An 18,724-nucleotide genomic window follows, 5' to 3' on the forward strand; every position below is an offset into this window, starting at 1 on the left:
TTTACCCAAGCAAGTACATAATTGAACACCATGTCATAGCTAACCCTGAGAAATCAGTGGACAGGAATTAAACAAATTTTTTCCTTTAGGATGTTATCCTCAGAGCCAGGGCAATAATTGCAATGTATCTGCACTACTGCAAAATTGCAACAGTAAAATATTTGCAATAATGCACATAACCAAAATTACCTTATATGGCTCTTTTTAAAAGCTGAATGAGATAAAACTGATTTTTTAAAAACACAAAAACTATTTTTGAATGATTTTATAATCCAGATATTTCTTGGCTTATGACAGAGTCATGTCCTGATAAACCCATCATAAATTGAAAACATCCTAACTCAAAAATGCCTTCAACCCTCCACACGAGCCAGCCTTCCTGCTTTGCAACCTGGTTCAGAGTGGAGAACCAGCACCAACTGGCAGCGGCACTTGGTGTCACTGCCCAGTACTGTAAACTGCTTGCCTGGGAAAAGATCAAAACTCAAAGTAAGGTTTCACTGAATGCATATGGCTTTTATACCATTGAAAAGTCCAAAAATCTTAAGTCAAACCATCCCAAGTCCCAGCCGTCTATATGTGCTTATTCTCCAAAGGATCAACTCCTTCAAGGAACAAAACAGATTGCATTCTCCAAAGTAAATCCAATTCTACCTATCTTTAAATCACTTAAGGTGACATTGTTTTGTAACTTTGGGAGGACAGAAAACGGCACATGGCTCTAGGAGATGCAGCCGACTTGCAGAAAGAAAGAAAATGAAGTGCAAGACTCACTTGACTAGGAGAAGGGCAAAGACCTCAGGCCAGGCCAGGGAAGGGGTTTGCAGACACCTGCTCTGGCCACAGAGGCCCTGCCTCTGCCGTCTTCCCCCTTCACCAAATGCATGCATTCCCTTCAGTATGTTTTTTAAAAAATTATGGTGTCTGAATTTTTCTTATTTGACGAATTATCCAATCTATAACTCCTATTATTAAAAAACCAATAGCTTCAAAACTCAATCATAAAAGCTGTTAAATGTCAAAGGCAAGTAAAACAATAATAAAAAGCATACTGACAAGTATATTTCCTATAAGGAGCGATAGATGCTCATCAGTTTTTTTCTCTAGACCCAAAATTCACAAATGGGTGGCAAGGTCTGTAGAAATACAACACAGGGGACAGCTGAGGGCCTTGCTGAAGGTCAGCAGGAGGAATGTCAAGGAATAGGGCCTTGCTGAAGGTCAGCAGGAGGAATGTCAAGGACACACGTAGCAGCCTGTCTCCAGAGCTCTGGGACCATCAGCAGAGGACACTGACAGACATGTCCTGCCTGGAGGAGAGAAGTGGAGACTCCATCCATCTCAAGCTGCACTTGGCTTCCTCAGCTGCCCTGTCCACAGTCAGTGTGCAGGGCTCCACCACCCTCCAGAGGGGCCTCCACACCACCCTAAGTCTGCTCTTCAAGATGAGCAAGTTCTGCAGATGTGCCACACAGCACAGCTCCCAGGGTGAAAACTCTATAAAGACCATGGATCTCACATAAAGTGTTATAAATAAAATGAACAAAACAGTACAGTCAGGCTGGGGCTGGGGCTCAGTGGTGGAGCACTTGCCAGCAAGTGTGAGGCACTGGGTTCGATCCCCGACACCACATAAAAATAAACAAATACAATAACGGTATTGTGTCCATCTCCAACTAACAAATAAATAAATAAATAATAAAATACAGTAAAAAAGAAAAAGAATGGAAGAAGACAAAATGAAACAGATCTTATGATAAGAGGTGCAGGCTGTAATATGCATAGTCATGAAGTCACGTGTCACGTTCAGAAAAGAGCCACAAGATTATTCTGAGTGATAGTTCCCTTTTTTTCAGAGAAATTGAGTTACACTGAGAACAATGTAGCTGAGGGACACAATTTGCATTAGGTCTTAACTTCCAAAACTGGAGAACTTTGAGGAAGGGGGGGAGAGAGAAAAAGAACAGGAACACAGAGGGTGAGAGGTCACCTGGTCCAACTCCCCAGCTAAATCAGTAGCCAGGAGGGCAGAGCAAAGGCCCGGAGCCCAGGTAAGAAATGGCCCGCTCCAGTTGGGGGTGGGCAGCAGAAGTTCAGAGGCAGGACTCAGAAAGGGACAGAGGAAGGATCAACAAGACTGAAGAGGGGCAAAAAGAAAGCCCTGACTGGCCTCCTGGGGGGAGGCACTTCTGGTTTCCTGGGCTCGGCCCTAGAATTATTTGCCTGTAATCACAGAAAGGCCCCTCCTGACTGCATTACTGTCCAAATGCACACAGGCTCACATTCTTCCGAAGAAACTCCGAGGCACTGGTCCCTTTACAGCCCCTCTAATGCCTCCTGTCCCCTCCCTGGCTCTCCACAGCTTCAGTGGGAGTCATTTCTAGAGTCAAACAGGGGCCGTTCTTCCAAGGATGAGCACAGGGGCCACCTAATGTGGCACCGATGATGCCCACAGCTCGTGTTGATGGCAGCCGAATGCAGTCTTTACAGTAGTTTCCATAGGTAATGGGGCAATAACCACCAAATTTAAGACTTCATAAAAAATTTCATTCTCTCAGTGAGGGAAGCAAGAAACTGAGAGAAGAAATCTTTTTTCCGTGATTGGAGGGAAAAAAAAAGTCTGGCATTACATGGCAATGTATCCCAGTGACTATAAAGAAAGAATTATGACTTATCCCAGGGCACAGCAACCAAGTGTGGGATTTCCGTATCCCAAGTCTCCATGTCCTGTCCTTGGAAGATCAGACACAGGGACTTGCCAACCCTGGCAGCCCTACTAAGGTGGACGAGAATCAAAATAAGATTTTCATAGCAGGCTCTGAGCTGAATTTCTCTGCTCAGAAGGTCTGCATATCTGGGCATGTGTGCTAGTGAGAGGAGGAGAGCACAGGCATTTGGAATTAACTTTGTAACCCCTGGAACATGGAGGTTCTTTGCATAAAGTCTACCTGTGCCACTTAATTGCCCTACAAGTGGAAAGTATTTCTTTTTACGCCATATTTGATGGAGCATTTATGGATGTGACTCACTTTCTTCCACTTTCATCTATTTTTGATCGACTTTTCAAATCCATCAGTTTAAAATGAGAGGCACTGCCACTCAGGAGAAAAGAAGGCAGGCCTGAGGATGCCCCCGGCACCCGCCTCCCCAGGCAGACTGCACGCCCCAGCCCAGGGCTGCTTTGATTTCTGGTAGGGTGGAGCTCTACCCTCAGCCTCACGTCCGCACATGGACACTGGCACCCAAAGGGCACACGGGCTCCACACTCCCTAGCTTTGCTCACTGGGCAACCCCTCCTTGCCCTTGGCTCCTCTTCTCCATCTTCAATCTCAAATGAGGTCTCCCCATACAGCACGACCTTGCCTTTTGCTTTCTTTAATGAAAATCCAACAGAGGATCTAAAGCGCGCGCACACACACACACACACACACACACACTTGAATGCTCACTCTCAGCCCTCGAAGGCAAGCTCAGTCCTGGAACTTCATGGAGTTAAACAAACACTCTGACTCAGCCAGTGGAATTGCGGTGCAGAAAAGATGGGCCTGGTTCTCAAAGCTGCCACTTGGTGAAGGAAAGCAGAAAACCAAATAATTGCCTCTGCATATTCAAAGGAATCTCAGGGCTTCCAGGAGTTACACAGTGAGAAGATTAATTCAAAGATGCTTTCTTCAGTCAACCATACTTGAGAAAAATGCAATGTAGGCTAAGCATATCATTGTCTGGTAAACAAAAAGCCATTGCCTATCAAAGACTGCAAAGTGCCACTTAGTACATCACAGCACTGCACAGGGAGACGATTTTAAACAACAAGGGAGCTCTGTGGTTCCCATGACGGGCCATCCACAAACAGCACCATAGAAATGAATCCTGGATCCTCAGGGAATATTGCAAGTTGATATCAGATGAGAGAGTACTGAAAAATTTCCAAAGTAGGGTAACAACCCAAAGCAAGACTGGTGAAGTTGATAATCATGATGTCACAATTTTGACATGTTTAAGAAATGATACTGGGTCAAGAAATATTGGCTCCCTGATAATATTCAAATCTACAACATTAAACATAACATTAAAAGGGAAATTTGATGGATGATTGATTTCTTACTCTAGTGAAAATTTCATATGAAACTAATAATAATTTTTCATGTGGTTACAGAGGATAAACTATTAATCTCAATTGTTTGGAAACTATCAAAACAAAACAAAACAAAACAAAAAACCTTTATGTCGTATCAGTCATCATAATAGCTCTGATATTAAAAGCCTACAGCAAAGATATTCCATTTGGTTGCTTGAGGCACTTAAATAAATCAGTCAGAGATGAAAATCCAATAAGAAGAGCCCAGTTTTCTCTTGTCAAGCTCTGGAGGGAAGAGGCACGGAGCACCCCCAGTGATCCCCAAAGGGATCATTTTGGTTCCAACAACTGCATCATTTCCATAATTGCAAAACAAAATTCTCCTGGTTCACAAAGACAACGATTTTGCTACCAGGTTGTTTATATTGCCATTGTTTGGTTTTGCTGTTTTTTTGGGTTTTTTTTTCATGTGTGTGTGCATATCTACCCCGAAGCCCAAGAATGTGCATCTTGAGACAGGGAACTGTTGTTATTCATTAGATGAATGTCTAACAGATAATGTATCCAGAACCATTTCTCTCACCAGAAACAGTCCTTGATAGAATATATTGTTCTAATTCTTCCCAAATCCCAAATGAGGCAGCTTCACCTAGAATCCAGTGTCATGAGAAGCATAAGGGAAAAAAATACTGGGTTCTCTAATGATGAATCACAGGCTTCAACTCATTCTTCAAGCCGGGGTCCAATATGGTACCAAAATTGTGCCAAACAACTTACGCTGCAAACAGGGGATCAGGGAACCTTAGTCTGTGTTTAAGTCAGCTTTTCCGCCACCATGACCGGAAGACCTGACAGTAACAATTTTAGAGAAGAGAAGTTTATTTGGCACTCAGTTTCAGAGGTCCCAGTCCATAGACTGTGGTCTCAGGCCCACAGCTCTGGGCCTGAGAGAAGGGCCTGGTGGAGGACAGCAGCTCAGGACACGGCCACCAGGAAGCAGAGAGAGCTCTACTCACTGGGGACACTATATACCCCAAAGGCACACCCCAGGGACCTACCTCCTCTAGCCATCCCCTACCATCCTACAGTTAGGGCCCTGTTAATCCACAGAAGTAGATGAATCAACTGATAAGGTCACAGCTCATGATCTGACTTTTTCACCTCTAAACTTTCGTGCATTGTGTCACATGTGAGCTTGCTAGAAGTGGGCTATGCCTGAGGAAGGACAACACTTTCAAACTGCCGATTCTCGTCTGCATTTCAAATGATTATACATGCTTGTCCAGAAGTCGGAACAGGGAAGTCTAAGGGAGATCTTTGCTTTTTACATGGTATGTGACATTATTTCTGCTTTAATAGAGCTCATTTAAATTTCATGGCAAACATCATCTGCGTTTCAACACTTGTCATATGCACCAAAACTGAAGGTGATTTCATTTCAGCAATATTTTAAAATGTTCTTTAAACACTAACAAAGTACATACTTACATCAAAAAAAAAAAAAAAAAAAAGGAAAAATTGCCCAAGGAGCTCAACATCTGCCCAAGTACAAAGGGAAGCATTTCTCAAAAAACTGCAGGTTCCAGGCTTCATCCACACTGAAGTCAGCGGCTAAGAAAGCTCCAGAAGCGAAAATATTCATTAACACCCAGAGACCAAAAAGGAAAGAGCCAATAACCTCTGAATCTGCAGGTGAAGATTTGGTTCTCCACTATTTTCATGGTGTGAATGAATCACAAGTCTTATTTTAAGGGACTTAGAAGTATCATCAGCAATTTCATGTGACAAAATTTACTCCACTGGGAATGAAGGGGGGGTTAACATTTAAATGAATTTCTTCATTTTGATACTTGGATTCAGTGAACAAAAATAAAATCAATGAATTGTGTCTTCTAGAACTTCGGGGCATAACATGCACAGCCCAAGACATCCTAATAAAAGGGTAACTTTACATTTGCTCGCAGATCAAGCAGAACAAGAGGCTCCACATTCGAGTGGGCAGAGAGTTCTGAACTCAAGACGAGCCCCAAGAAGATGAATCATGCGCAGTGACGACAAGCAGAACCAGGGCCGTAAGCATCCAGGAAGGACAACATCAGTCACAGTCTTTGAACACACATTTATTTCTTAAATGCTCAACCCTGGGGATTCTCTTCAATATTCAACAATTTCTGAAAAAAAAAAAACCAAACTGTTTGGGGTTCATGCTGGAAAGATGCACAGAAGGAATTAAGATTCCCTTTGAACTGGGCACAGGGGTGCACACTTGTGATCCCAACTACTCAGGAGGCTAAGGTGGGAGGGCTGAAAGTTTGAGGTCAGCTGTGGTGACTTAATGAGATGCTTTCTCAAAAAATTAAAAGGGCTGAGGCTGTGGCTCAGTGGTAGAGCATCCCTGTGTTCAATCTTTATACTATATAACAGAGTAAGAGATTTCTCTGATAATGATAGTTCTTCTTTTTCATGACTCAATTCCCAAATATTCATCACAAGTTTAGTTTTTTAAATACACACTGAATTTCAAGTTTCTTCGTTTGATCCACTGAAACAGTCAACCAACGAACACAAATGAAGAAATTCACTTTGTGTAATTCGCTTTGTATAATTCACTTCTATGACTTGAATGAAGTGAATGTCCAGGAATCCTGAAGACCCTTCCCTATCCCCAGACCTGGGAAGGCCTAAGGGGTATCCCTCCAGACAAGAGGGGATCCTACCAGGGAGCTATGATGGCTGAGAGGCAGGGCTTCTGGCTCACCCACGGTCCTATGCATGCATTGCAAGCTGTGGACACAGGCTTTTTTAAATGAAGAAAGAATACAAATAATATTTAAAAACAAACTACTTTGCTTTCCTTTGGATCCAGGAAGAAATTAAAATTGTGTATGAAACATGTTGATATGTTTTTGATTATGACTTTACCATTAGTTACAGGTGCCCCAGAACCAACAGATGAGCACCCAGAAACAGCTTCTGAACCACGTGCAGTTGGAGTACAACGTGGCTCCGGCAGATGCCAAAACACAAATTAGGCAAATTGGAGACAGAGAGATCTGCAGCCCACAGTGCAGCAGAATGACAGCAACGACCTGTTTATTTAATTGCCCAAGGGTTCAATAATGTGAAAAACAGAAATGTGTATGAAAGACATGGCGCTGCAAGTCTGTGCGTGACCTCAGAGGTCGCTCAGGATAACTAGAGATTTTTTTTAATACTGTGGTCTTCCCATTTGGAACTTGAGGACAATGGGCTGACTTTTCAAAGCTCAGCAGCTTCCTATACCAGGCAGGACCCACACTCCTAAGTCAATACAGCATCTAAAGTCAGCAAATCAGCTCTTAGACTGAAACTAGCAAAATAATTTATTGTACTGAGTGTATAAAAATGCCAAGAGTAGATAACTAGAACGATGTGCCCAGCGTGTTCATCATCTTACACACACACACACACACACACACGTGCGTGCGAGTCACTAAAAGCACCTGTTCTGTCCTGGTGAATCGAGTTCAGCATCAAGGGTTGTCAGGATAATTAAAGGGCCAGGATAAGACGGAGCTATCACACCAGCCCCAGGAAAGGCCCAAGAGGGCATCTGGGTAAGTGTGGTATATATGTGGTGGATCATTTCAGGAGCCACTGTTCAGTGAAGCCACTGGCTGCTGCTGCCATTGATGTCACATGGAGAGGCACACAGTGCTGTCCAGCTGCAGAGCGATGACACTTTCTTGCTGTTTCGGTGCCTGTTTTTACTCAAAGCGCAACTGACATGATGAGGGACGAAGCACCGCTAACAAAGGCAAAAGAGAACCCAGTCAGAGCTGCTCTTCCCCAGCTGGGGGTGTCCTCTGCTCCAGGAAAGTGGGAATGAGCACAAGGCGCAGCCCGGGTTGAGATCTGCCCCTGGAGAGCACCTAGCAGATCTCCTCAGAGCCTGCAAGGTGCCTTTGGGCACAGGTCCCTGGTGTTGCTGAGGGCCTGGGTAAGGACCAGAAGGGGATTCCGGTAGCTAGTGCTACTCCCCAATTAGGACCACCAGGACTGAACACGATGTAGCACCAGCAGCAACATATGCTCTTGAGTGATCTCAAGGTCAGATTAAAAAATAAATAAATAAACCTGAACAGGGCAGTTCTGCAATGGGCATAACTGCATGTGAATCTAGTCTCTAGTACTTTCTAGCTGTGTGACCTTGGAGGAATTGCTTACCTTTTCTGATCTACATCTGTTACAGTTTTCCAGTACCTAGTTCACAATTGTCTTGCAAGGACAGAAGATGATAAGGCACATTGCACTGCGGCCTAAAGGGCTGAGGCACACGCTGAAGTGCACACTCATGAAAGTTTCCCTGTCAAGCAGGGCGAGGGAAGAAAGAGTAGAACCTAGAGGTTTCCATTTTCTTCCTGTCCTCCCTAGCCCTCCTCCTTACCGGTGAAGTGAAAGATGGGAGTGGGCAAAGAAGGAACTTCCCTTCCCAGATAGCACAGGGCACGTGTGAGAAGGCCCAGGGCCTCCCTGCAGCAGCCCTAGTTGACCTGGGGCCTCCTAAGTGCTGGGACTAACCAGAGAGGGGACAGCAGGGAACAGTCTTCACACAAGCAAAGTGGATTAGCAGGCCAGACACTGAAATCTGAAAGCAATTTTTATCCCCTCTTGACCCAGCTCTGGTCCAAGGTATCACTGTTCGCCTGGGCATATGAGCTGCTCTGTGCGAAGCTGGTTTCAGCAGCTGCGGAGACGAACCGTGTTACCAGCAGGGATTAGGAAAAGCCCATTAGCCATCCACCTCTGCTGGAAAAAGCCTGGTCCTAGATTAGACCTGGATAATAAGAAAACCCTACAGACACCGTCACCCAGACTGACCAAATCAAGGTCAACGAGATAAGGTCTGCATGGTCATTTCCATGGTGAGGCGACCCAAGGGAAGGAGGGGAAGCTGCCTTTGGGGGATCAGAGCCTGCACCCGAAGGGCAGCAGCTCATGTCCTGCACTCGCCCGTCCTCACAGACCACCACTGCTGCTGTATGACACAGGAAAGAAAAGCTAGAGACACTTCTGTTCCCTTTAAAAATGAAAACGTCCCATTTCCTACAGAAAATCATATTCACAATGGCGCAGTAGAGAAAACCAGGGATTTCAAGCAGTCTTCACAGGACTTGGTTTATCCCAAACAAACTCTGTTTGGGACCAAAAAGCGGGCTCTCGTCTCTGGTCATGGAGGGAACAGAAGACTAGGGTAAGGAGCCGAGCGTCTCCCCAGGAGGGTGGGCCAGCACTGACAGCTGCATGACCCTCTGGAAGGAAAAGAGACTTGGCTGGCAGGATGCTGGAAGAGCCACAGGCAGGGGTTTCACACCAAGGGACCCTCTTGAATGGAAAATCAGTACAGAAAGTGAACAGGGGAGGCTTGAGCCCAGCAAGACAGGGGAGAGATTCCAGGGCCTCTCACAGGTCTCCCACGCAAAGATGAGGCCTGCACAGAGACGCTCCGAGCGCACCATCTTGATCTAGGACAGAGTGAAGCTTCTAGGTGTCCTTGATATCACCTGAGATGCACCTGGATGTGAGTGACCTCCCCTGTACGGGAGTGTGTGAGGCCAACACACGGCCACAGCTGCTGAACAGATGGTGCCACCTGCCCACCGTCTGGCGTCACTTAAGAACACGAAAGTGCGAGGTGGCAAAGCCACGTCTTGAGAACGCCACACGGCAGCCTGGGGGGCGTGGTCAGGAGGGCAGGGGCTCAGCAGCAGCCTCCCCAGGAAGGATGTTCTGCTGTGCACTTAAACAAGAACTCTCGTCACAGCAGCGGCGGCTCTGTGGACGCCTCTCCTTTCCCTCATTCTGGGGTTCTGGAGAGAAAGTGGCTTCAGCAGACACCAGTTAAGCTCACTGATGACTCCTTTAAAGGGATGGATTGGTAGGAAGTCATGTAGACATCACACGACACACTGACTAGGCTCAGACAAGATGGAGTCATTGAGACAAGAGGACACCGTCATGAGCTGGTATCTATGTATACAACTGGGCAACCACCTCCTTCAAGATGCAGAACAATCCAGCAACATGAAGGTTCCCTGGCCTATAAGTTAGTTAGCATGCCCCGAACTCTGGCCCTTCTGGGACTCCAGTGAAGTGACTCTGGTCATGCACATCCTTGTGGCTCACTCTTCTGTTCCGTGTGTTTGTGGATTTCGTCTTGCTGCCACATGCCTCCATAGCTTGTGACTTTGTGTTTACTGCTGCTAGCTTTTACTGCACAGCATGAATAAACCAAGTAATTTCTACCCATTCTACTCTTGATACATATTTAGTCTATTCCCCAATATAAGTTTGAAAAATTAATATAAAAAGCTGTTATGAACATTCCTCAACACTTTGACTTGTATATTCCTGGTTATTTATTTATTTTTAATGTGGAAATAGAGACTTCAAAAACCTAGTACTCAGGAGGTTTGTAATTTCCCCGATGCTCAGTATTACACATGCACACATTTCCAAGAAAAAGGCAAAAGAAGAGAAACGTGAAAGAGTGGCCAGTTAGCTGTCTTGCACTTCCTTCATTTTCCTTCTCTAGGTGCCTCTGCCTTCAAGAAATCCCACGTGGAAATCAGCTCATTTCCCCCTTGCAAGGCTATCTTTTGTAGCAAAATTCTGAAGCAGAATATAAGAAACCAACTTATACTAAATTGATTAGTAGCCCCAACACGTATGCTTGGAAGATGGGCACACCCAGCTCACCCACACAGAACATCCGTCCCTGGCCAAGGGTCTTCGAGACAAGCTTTCATCAATATCTTAACTTGTGATGCTGAAGACTGGCACTAGAGAAATACATTAGGAAATGGTTTCTGACTTCAACAAAAGGAAGGATCCCAATGTTTTTAACAGACTTGGAAAAGCAATTGAAGTCTATGAGGCAACTGAACAACTCAAAGCAGTCTTGGTGAGGCTCTGAAGCACAATTATACTCTCATCTTCATAGAAGAGGATTTTTTAACCTGCCAATCACAGCATTTCATTTTCCTCCTAGAGGTGTATATCACAGGGATCTCAAATAGCATATTTCTTACAAAGGTTTCCTCACCAGCTCATGGAGCACTTTCAATGAGCCCTGCCCTCCTCTGCCTGCATTTATGTTTATCTGTTGTCACTTGTGGTCCTAAAAACTTTAGCTTTCCATTACCACCAGAACCATTTCCATGTTTCCTGAAAGCTTTATTGACAATGGCATGTTTAAGAGGTAAAAGGCAGATTTCCATTGTGTAGATTTACAATAAAACAAGTTTCACAAAAGCTCCTCAGACCCCTCTGGGAATCCCTGGAGTGCACAGCTCAAACAACACTTTCCCATGGGGAACGTGTTGGAGGGGTCAGTAGAAGGAACCCCTGCCACCTGGTGTTAAAGGATCCCAGCATCAAATCACTCCCTTGTGGCTCCCTTCCTGACAACAGAGGTAGCTATAGATTTGCGGGCTGTTCATACCTTACCAGGCACATCCCTCCAACAGCCTCCCTGGTAGGGCTGACAGCAGACTTGGGGAATCTGAGGTCAGAAGGGAATCAAAAAGAACGTGGTGGGCAGAGTTTGGAACCACAGATTGGGGACTCCCTTCCTGGGAAGATCTGGATCATGAAGTTGTAACCCCAAAACTGCTGAGAGTAAGATGGGAAAGGAGGACATTTTAGAATAGTCTTCTTCTGTAATGTCACCCCAAACATCCACATAGAAATAAAACATTTCACATAAAGCCCTTAACGAAGAACAGACATTATATAAAGCCAGGTGTAGGCTAAAGGCAGTTTAATGACAAGAATGCAATGATGGCCTGGCCCCAGGCACAGGATCTATAAGTCCTGCACAAGTGTGAGCACACTGAGTGTTTGGGAGGTGGGAGGTGCAGCATGAAGAATTCCCACTTGTCTTTCCAATTCACTCTCCAAAGTCTCACTGCTCTCCAGTTCATCATTACTCTGTTCTTCCCTCCGAAATATTCAGACTAATAAATGCGGCTAATTTCAAGTATGTTCTGGGAGAAAACTTAGGAGGTAAGGAAATCTGCAGCCTCTGGAGGCTTAGACCAGGCAGCAAGACCTTCCAGGTATCAGGGAGGACCTAGGGCCTGCTGTTCTGAGCTCAAAGGATCCAATATTCTGGTGGTTTGGAGGGGGAGGCATTTGGGAGAAGGGAGTGTGATTTATTGTGAATCCTACTAGATAGATCTCCTCTTGCCAAGAGAACTCGCCCCAGATGCAGCATGTGCCCAGTGGCGTCTGCAGGTGTGTATGTGTGGGGCATGTGTATGTGTGTGTGGGGGGGTGTCTAATTAGGTGCCTGTTTTGGACTTTTCCTAAATGTCAGCATGTAACAGAACCCGGCCAGCACTTCCACTGTGACCTCAGGCTACTAGACAGCTGTTCTGCCTTCCTATCTACATTCGGAGGGAACCCCGGGTTGACCCAGCACAGAAACGTGACTCTGACCCCTAGTATCCACAAAGCATAGTGAGAAGGTGAGAGAGGCCAGTTGCCTAGCCCCTGCCCAAATCTGTGCCTGTGGCTTTCAAAGCCCAGCTGGGCTGCGCCCTCTGGCATAGCCTGAAGCCAATGCGCAGGGTCCCCAGAGACCACTCATGAGAGAAGATATGGAGTCCCCTAACCGCCAGCTGCTCCAGAGACGTCTCCGGGGTAGACTCAACAAGTTCCTGGGCCGCGCAGCGCCGCCTGCAGCCCAAAAACCCCGAGGACTCGCCACCGTGGAGCCCCGCGCGCAGGCGGCAGCAGCCGGCGGCTCCTCCAACCTCCTCCTCCTGAAGCTCGGGCTCGGGCTCCGGCTCGGGCGTCGGCGGGAGGGGGTTCCTCCACTCGCTCGCGATCGCCCACCCCACGCACGCAGCCCTGCCCGGCCCCGCGCCGCCCCCGCCCCCGCCCCCGCCCCGCGGGCCCGGGCTCCGCCCGCCTCGGTGCCAGCCGAGCGCACAGGCGGCTGGCGCGTGGCTCAGGGCGCCCTCTCCTCTGGCCGCTGGGCTCAGCGGAGTAGCTGGGACCGGGGAGCGGCTGCAAGGACTTCCCTCCTGCTCCCTCCCCCTCTCCGCCCCCGCCTCCCGGCCCCGGCTCGAGATCTCGCCGAAGACAATTGCAGTAAATGAGGACATCGGAGGAGCACGGAGCCGGGTGGCTGTGGCTGGCTCCGCCGCGCCGCGAGCGAGCGAGCGCGCGGGCGTCCCCGGAGCCGGCCGAGCCGCTGCCTCCCCGCGCGCGTCGCTGAGCGGGGCCGGAGGGACGCGAGCTGCGGCGCGGGGGCCGGCCGGGCCGGGCGGGCCGGGCCGGCGGCAGTGGAGGGGGCGGGCGGCAGGCGCGCAGCCGGCCAGGTCCCGGGAGCCGAGCCTTCCTCCGCGCGAGCCCGGCGAGCCTTGCCGCGGATGCCCTGCCCGGAGTGCTCCGTGTCGCGCCAGGCTTGCCAGGGTCCGCGGCGAGACATGCCCGATCCAGGCGCTGCACCGACCTCGACTTATCTGTAAGCAGCGGAAGGTAAGCGGAACCCCGCGTGCCCTCCTCCTGCACCCGGCGCCCGCTGCACTTGGCCACGGGCAAAGCGCCGCTGGGACAGGCGCAGACCCCGCTCGGGCGCATCTTCTCGCCCCCAAACCGGCTTCGCCGGGGCCAAGATACGCCGATTCAGCCGGGAGCAGAGCAGGCGTCGGGCGCGGGCGGGGGCAGGGGGCGAGGTTATGCAACTGCAGCTGGCACGACTGGGGGGCGTCTGGCAACTTTGGCGACCGCCAGGGAGGAGCGGGGCTGCGTGTCTGTGATGTCGGTTCTAGACAAACGCCACAGCCTCGTGAGCGCCCGACAGCCCCAGCCAGGCACAACTGGGGGGACCCGGGGGCGGCCGTTTCCCCGTCACGTTCGGAGGCTTTTAAGTATTTTCCAAAGTAAAGCGAACTAGCAAGTACTGCTGATTAACTTCGGGGGGATAAGTGGGAGCCAAGGGGCCCTGGCGCCGGCCACTGAGGAGGCGCGAGCAGGAGCAAAGGCAGATACCCACGTGAAATGCCCGTCTCCTCTGCTCGCTGGCTCGCTTGGGTTGGCACCTTCCCGGAGCTGCAGGGCTGGGGTCTGCGCCCGCGGGGCTTTTGGATGCCTGACATCCAGAGTCTGACCAGCACAGGCGTGGGAACCCAACCAACGCTGCAGGTTGAGGGAGCGAGCTAGCAAGCGGGCGAGCTGGCGCTGAGCAGGAGGGAGGAGGCAGCCCGCGGGCCAGCCAGAGGCCCGGGCCATGCCTGGAGCCCAAAGTCAAGAGCAAGAGTCTGCATCTTGCTGGTTCATGCCCAGGGTTCCTGGCTGGTGTCTCCACTGCTCTGATAAAAAAAAAAAAAAAAAAAAAAACAAAAAAAAAAAAACCCTCTCCTGTGACCTCAACATTCTACTACCCAAAATATGTCACAGGGAGATTGAGTCAGTGATCAAGGGAGGCCAAGAGTGGGGGAGGAGGGGCACTCCTGGAGTAAATAAGCGAGAAAATGGGTGCCTTTTGCTCATCCTCAGAACAGGACTCAGCCCATTTCCCTCTCGGGCTGCAGGTCTGGCCTGGGGGGCTGAGCCAGAAGCAGCAGGAAAGCAGTTCAATTTGACCTTGTCTGCCTGGGCACTGAAATTCTTCCCAAGCATCCTGAGGTGAAACTGGCAAGAGTGGGAAGGAACTTTGGGCTAGCCCTGCCTTGGCCAGGGACCAAGTGATCACTTCAGATCACAGCTCAGGCCAGCAGAGGGTCGAGGTCAGCGGCTTAGAGGTTTTCCCCTGGACAAGGACTTGCTGGGGGATTACCTTTCCATATCCCAGTGGCAGGACTGTCAAGGTTACAACACAGGGGACTTGATTAAAAAATACCACTCAAATCACAAGACATGGCCATCCTTGGTCAGTAGTGCACATATGAAAATAGTCTGACCTTATTTAGCTTACACTCAGATTGAGCAGAAAGTAACCACCGTTTCACTCTGCAGAGGCGTAAAGTGAGGTTTCACTTTTCACATTGTGCTATTTATTACATTCATATCCTGTTGAATGTTACTTTTCAAAGTTCATATTTATCTTTGCATTTTTTTTGCAAGAATGATGAGCAGACACACACGAGCCACTCAAAAGAAGAAATGGAAGTCCTGCCATCTGCATGCTTCACCAGATATTAATAATTTACTCTCCATGTTTACTACTTACATTAGATGGCACTGCTCCTCACGATGGGTTTTATCAGAGGCACATTTTGGGGAAAAAAATTCTAGCACAGCCATCACTAATTGCATGATTTTGCATAAATTAGGTTAGCTACAGAGTTTTGTTTTCTTCTTGACTAAATTCATCATTTCCTTAAAAAAGATGGAATGATTCAGTTTAATTTCTTTAGCTAATGGAAGAGCTCTACTAAAAAACAGGATGCCCTTGAAAAGCAGAATATGCCTTTAAACTTATTACAGTTGCCACGACTTTCTGTTTCATTATTGTGATTAAGACTGAGCTTTTACATCAATCAGTTTCATTATCCTGTTGAAAAACAGAACTACTGGTCAAGAAATAGGATACAAGGCAAAAGCTGGAAAGCTCCGTGTTTGCTCAAGGAGCTTTCAAAAGCCCTATAGAAAGCTGGAGACTCCATTACTTGGTTGACTTTGGGGGGGGGGGGTTCCTCTGTTTTGCCATGATTGTTTCCCCCCACAGCAGAACAGGGATTTTCCTGTCTTTTGTTCCTCTCTCTGTAGGAAGAAATTTAAAATAAATAATAAGTAAATAAATGAAAGACTTATACATGAAAGGCATCTCTCTTCAAGGAAGACTCCTACACATGGAAACAAGCAGCAAATAAAAATGAAGCTCAGAAATCAGAGTCAGCCGCAGAGGAGCGCGGCTGGACACACTCATTCTCGTAACTAGACATTTGTATTCTCTTGTTTGCTCCAACCCATAGTTCTTGCATTTGGAGATACGACTGAACTCTCCTGTATGAGAAGCAGATTACTTATGTCGGGGCCAGACTGCTTCTCAGAGAATGACGACACAGAGGTGGTCACAGCCACATCACAAGGCAGCAGTTCTGTGGACAGGCATCCACACAGAAGGGAAGTGACCTGCCCACCAGGGATCTTTATTCTCAGACCACGGGCCAACCCCCACACACCAGGGCACATCAAGGATGCACTCGCCATGTCATCTGGGCAACGCTCAGTAGTCCTGGGAACGGGAGGTCAGAAGGACTCCCCACAGGAAATGAGCTTTGCTACTTGAAACACCCACCATAATTCCACCAAGACCTACATTCCCCAGCCAGAAATTAGCTGACATAATTTATGAAGCAGACCCTTTCTAGTCTCCCGACATATTTAATTTTAATATTTCATAACATTATGGAGTGACTTCAATATTTTAAAGCACAATTTAATATGATTGATATTACATGGCAACATGTGCGTTTCCATGAAGTTCCCATACAAACATTCAGAGAAGTCTTGATCTAAATCTAACCTTGATCTAATCTTAACATAAATGTAGTGAAACTTCACAACTTTTAACTCATTTATTTTAAAAAAATCTATTTTATGTTTTAAGGACAGAATACAGATTTGGAACCAGTGGTAGGGGTCCTGAGAGACTTCATAGAAACAAGTCATTTGGACATCTGTGCTAAGCAACAGGCCATACAAGGGGTACTTTGAACCTTTGGACTATGACTTAAAATGTGTCCATTTTTGATCCAAAAGATACTAAGGTATCTCCAGGAACCAAGAACCTTGCCTCTCAGAGTAAGAAACAGCCTAACTTCATCTCTGGGTCCTGAGACGGTCTCTTCCAGAGACCCCTCTACTCTAACACATGAAGACATTCAGTATGAATTTGAGTCAGTAGGCAGCTCACACTTTTTCAAACCATGAGTGAGGTGAAGAACTATGGTACAAAGTCATCATCAAGTTACAATCCAGTATCTAAGTAAAAGAAACATTCTAACCTGGCTTTATGCTGAGTACATATTCCCAACTCTAACTGGTAAGGAGGGAACTGAGCACAAATATAGAAAAGCAGATATTAGGGACAAGAAGGAATTATATCTCTAAATTACTCTGTAAACCTCATGGCTAATGCCATATTCCCAGGGATTTGTAAAGAACTCTTTCCAAAGTCATTACTTGTAAATATTGCTTTTATGGAGTACAGTACTGGTAATTCGGTCTATTGTGTGTCCATAGACTTGCTTCTTTACCACATCCTGATGTTAGGAAGTCTGAGAAGAAAAGGCCAGAGAGACATCCATTATTGCACTGTGTATACGCACATCAGTTACAGGATTTCACCCAGTAGAGTGATGAAGAAACTTATTTTAAAAAAAAAATCCTAACAGCATGTCAAAATGAGGGCTGAAGTTCATGTTGCAGTCACACAATGGAAAATTCCAATTCAATCCTTAATAATCTAGCCTTGGGCATAAAATGAAATGCAGTAAACTATAACATATGAGGGACATGAGAAGGAGGCTATGGAATGTTGAAAATATTACAATCAGATTTGCAAATAAACTTTGCTTTCTCTCTACTTCTGAGCTCTAGAGAGAAAGAGAAGCAGGGCAGGCTAGATAGAGGGCCGACCTCCTGTCAGCTGCTCTGTGCAGGGACCCCATCAGGAACACCCTATCCACGGCAAACCTTAGTGACACTCAACAACCTCGGAGCTACTAGGTCATTCCATTGGTGATGTGCTACACCCCCCTTCTCAAGAAAAAGTCCTATATTGGTCACTTGTCCTTTTAAAAAAATCTTTTTTCCATGTTTTCTCGGTGGTTAGAGTCCAGGTATCTCATACTTGAATTTTGCTTCACAAAATCTGCTTATTTGTTTAAATAAATGACGTTGGCATCCTTGGGAATGTAGTGAAACTATAAAATTGGACTCTTAAAATGGGGTAAGCATAGAGAAGGGGGATGGATGTGCTGGGGGCTCTATTTGGAAAGGACTTCACATTTCCTGGATTGTACTGAGGCCTGGCAGCAGTGGCCTCAGTGCTTCAAGATTGAAAGAGAGGTCCTCAGGAAGTGCAGGTACACGAGGAGGACAGGAGGTGGCAAACCGCTCAGGAGTCCCAGAGGGAGAGGCAGGAATGGCGGCTGCAAGGAGAGTGTCACCCTGACTGACGTGGAGGGTGAAGGTTGCCCTGGGCCAGGCACACAGATGTCCTGGGGCTTGAGCCAGCTGTGGTGATCAGAGCAGGAGATTTACAAGGAAGGGTGACAGGTGGCTTTGGGCATGGGTTTTGGCTTTGGAGGGCGGGGGAAATAGGTTGAAACCAATTTGAGGAGAACCAGCAGGGCAAAGAGAGGCCTCTGTTCATTGGCTGTTTTGAACAGGACCGTACATTATCAGAAGATGGTCATGCTATCTGGAGACAAACCCGAGAAAAGGGACGGGAGGCTGGCTGCAAAGGTGTCACAGATGGGACTGACTGAGGCCCAAGGTGACTGATGGTGTGGGATGAGTACAAGGGGACAGTATGAGAGGCGGATCTCATGGGCAAAGCTTTGTGATGTGACGCCTGGGTGAAGGGATTAAAGATCCTGAAAAAGGCCAGGAAGTGGGTAGGTGATGTGAAGTCTGGGAGCCAGC

The 18,724-nt window shown here is 47.4% G+C and overlaps 2 protein-coding genes across 9 annotated transcripts in view; one reads left to right on the forward strand and one right to left on the reverse strand.

Annotated features, from left to right (window-relative positions):
* Positions 1-18,724, reverse strand: part of Dock1 (dedicator of cytokinesis 1) — a 461,323-nt gene that overhangs the window by 212,816 nt on the left and 229,783 nt on the right. The gene's annotated exons all lie outside the window — the stretch shown is intronic.
* Positions 13,022-18,724, forward strand: part of Insyn2a (inhibitory synaptic factor 2A) — a 55,894-nt gene continuing 50,191 nt past the window's right edge. For 2 of the 4 annotated variants that reach the window (XM_078024313.1, XM_005320768.4), the window contains exon 1: positions 13,027-13,606. The gene's annotated coding sequence lies outside the window, so the exon portion shown is untranslated. Of the gene's footprint in view, positions 13,607-18,724 lie in introns of all 4 variants that reach the window. The other 2 variants (XM_078024328.1, XM_078024317.1) reach the window with 2 other exon arrangements.

The sequence above is a fragment of the Ictidomys tridecemlineatus genome, chromosome 1 (genome assembly GCF_052094955.1).
Source record: "Ictidomys tridecemlineatus isolate mIctTri1 chromosome 1, mIctTri1.hap1, whole genome shotgun sequence".
Taxonomy (NCBI): Eukaryota; Metazoa; Chordata; class Mammalia; order Rodentia; family Sciuridae; genus Ictidomys; species Ictidomys tridecemlineatus.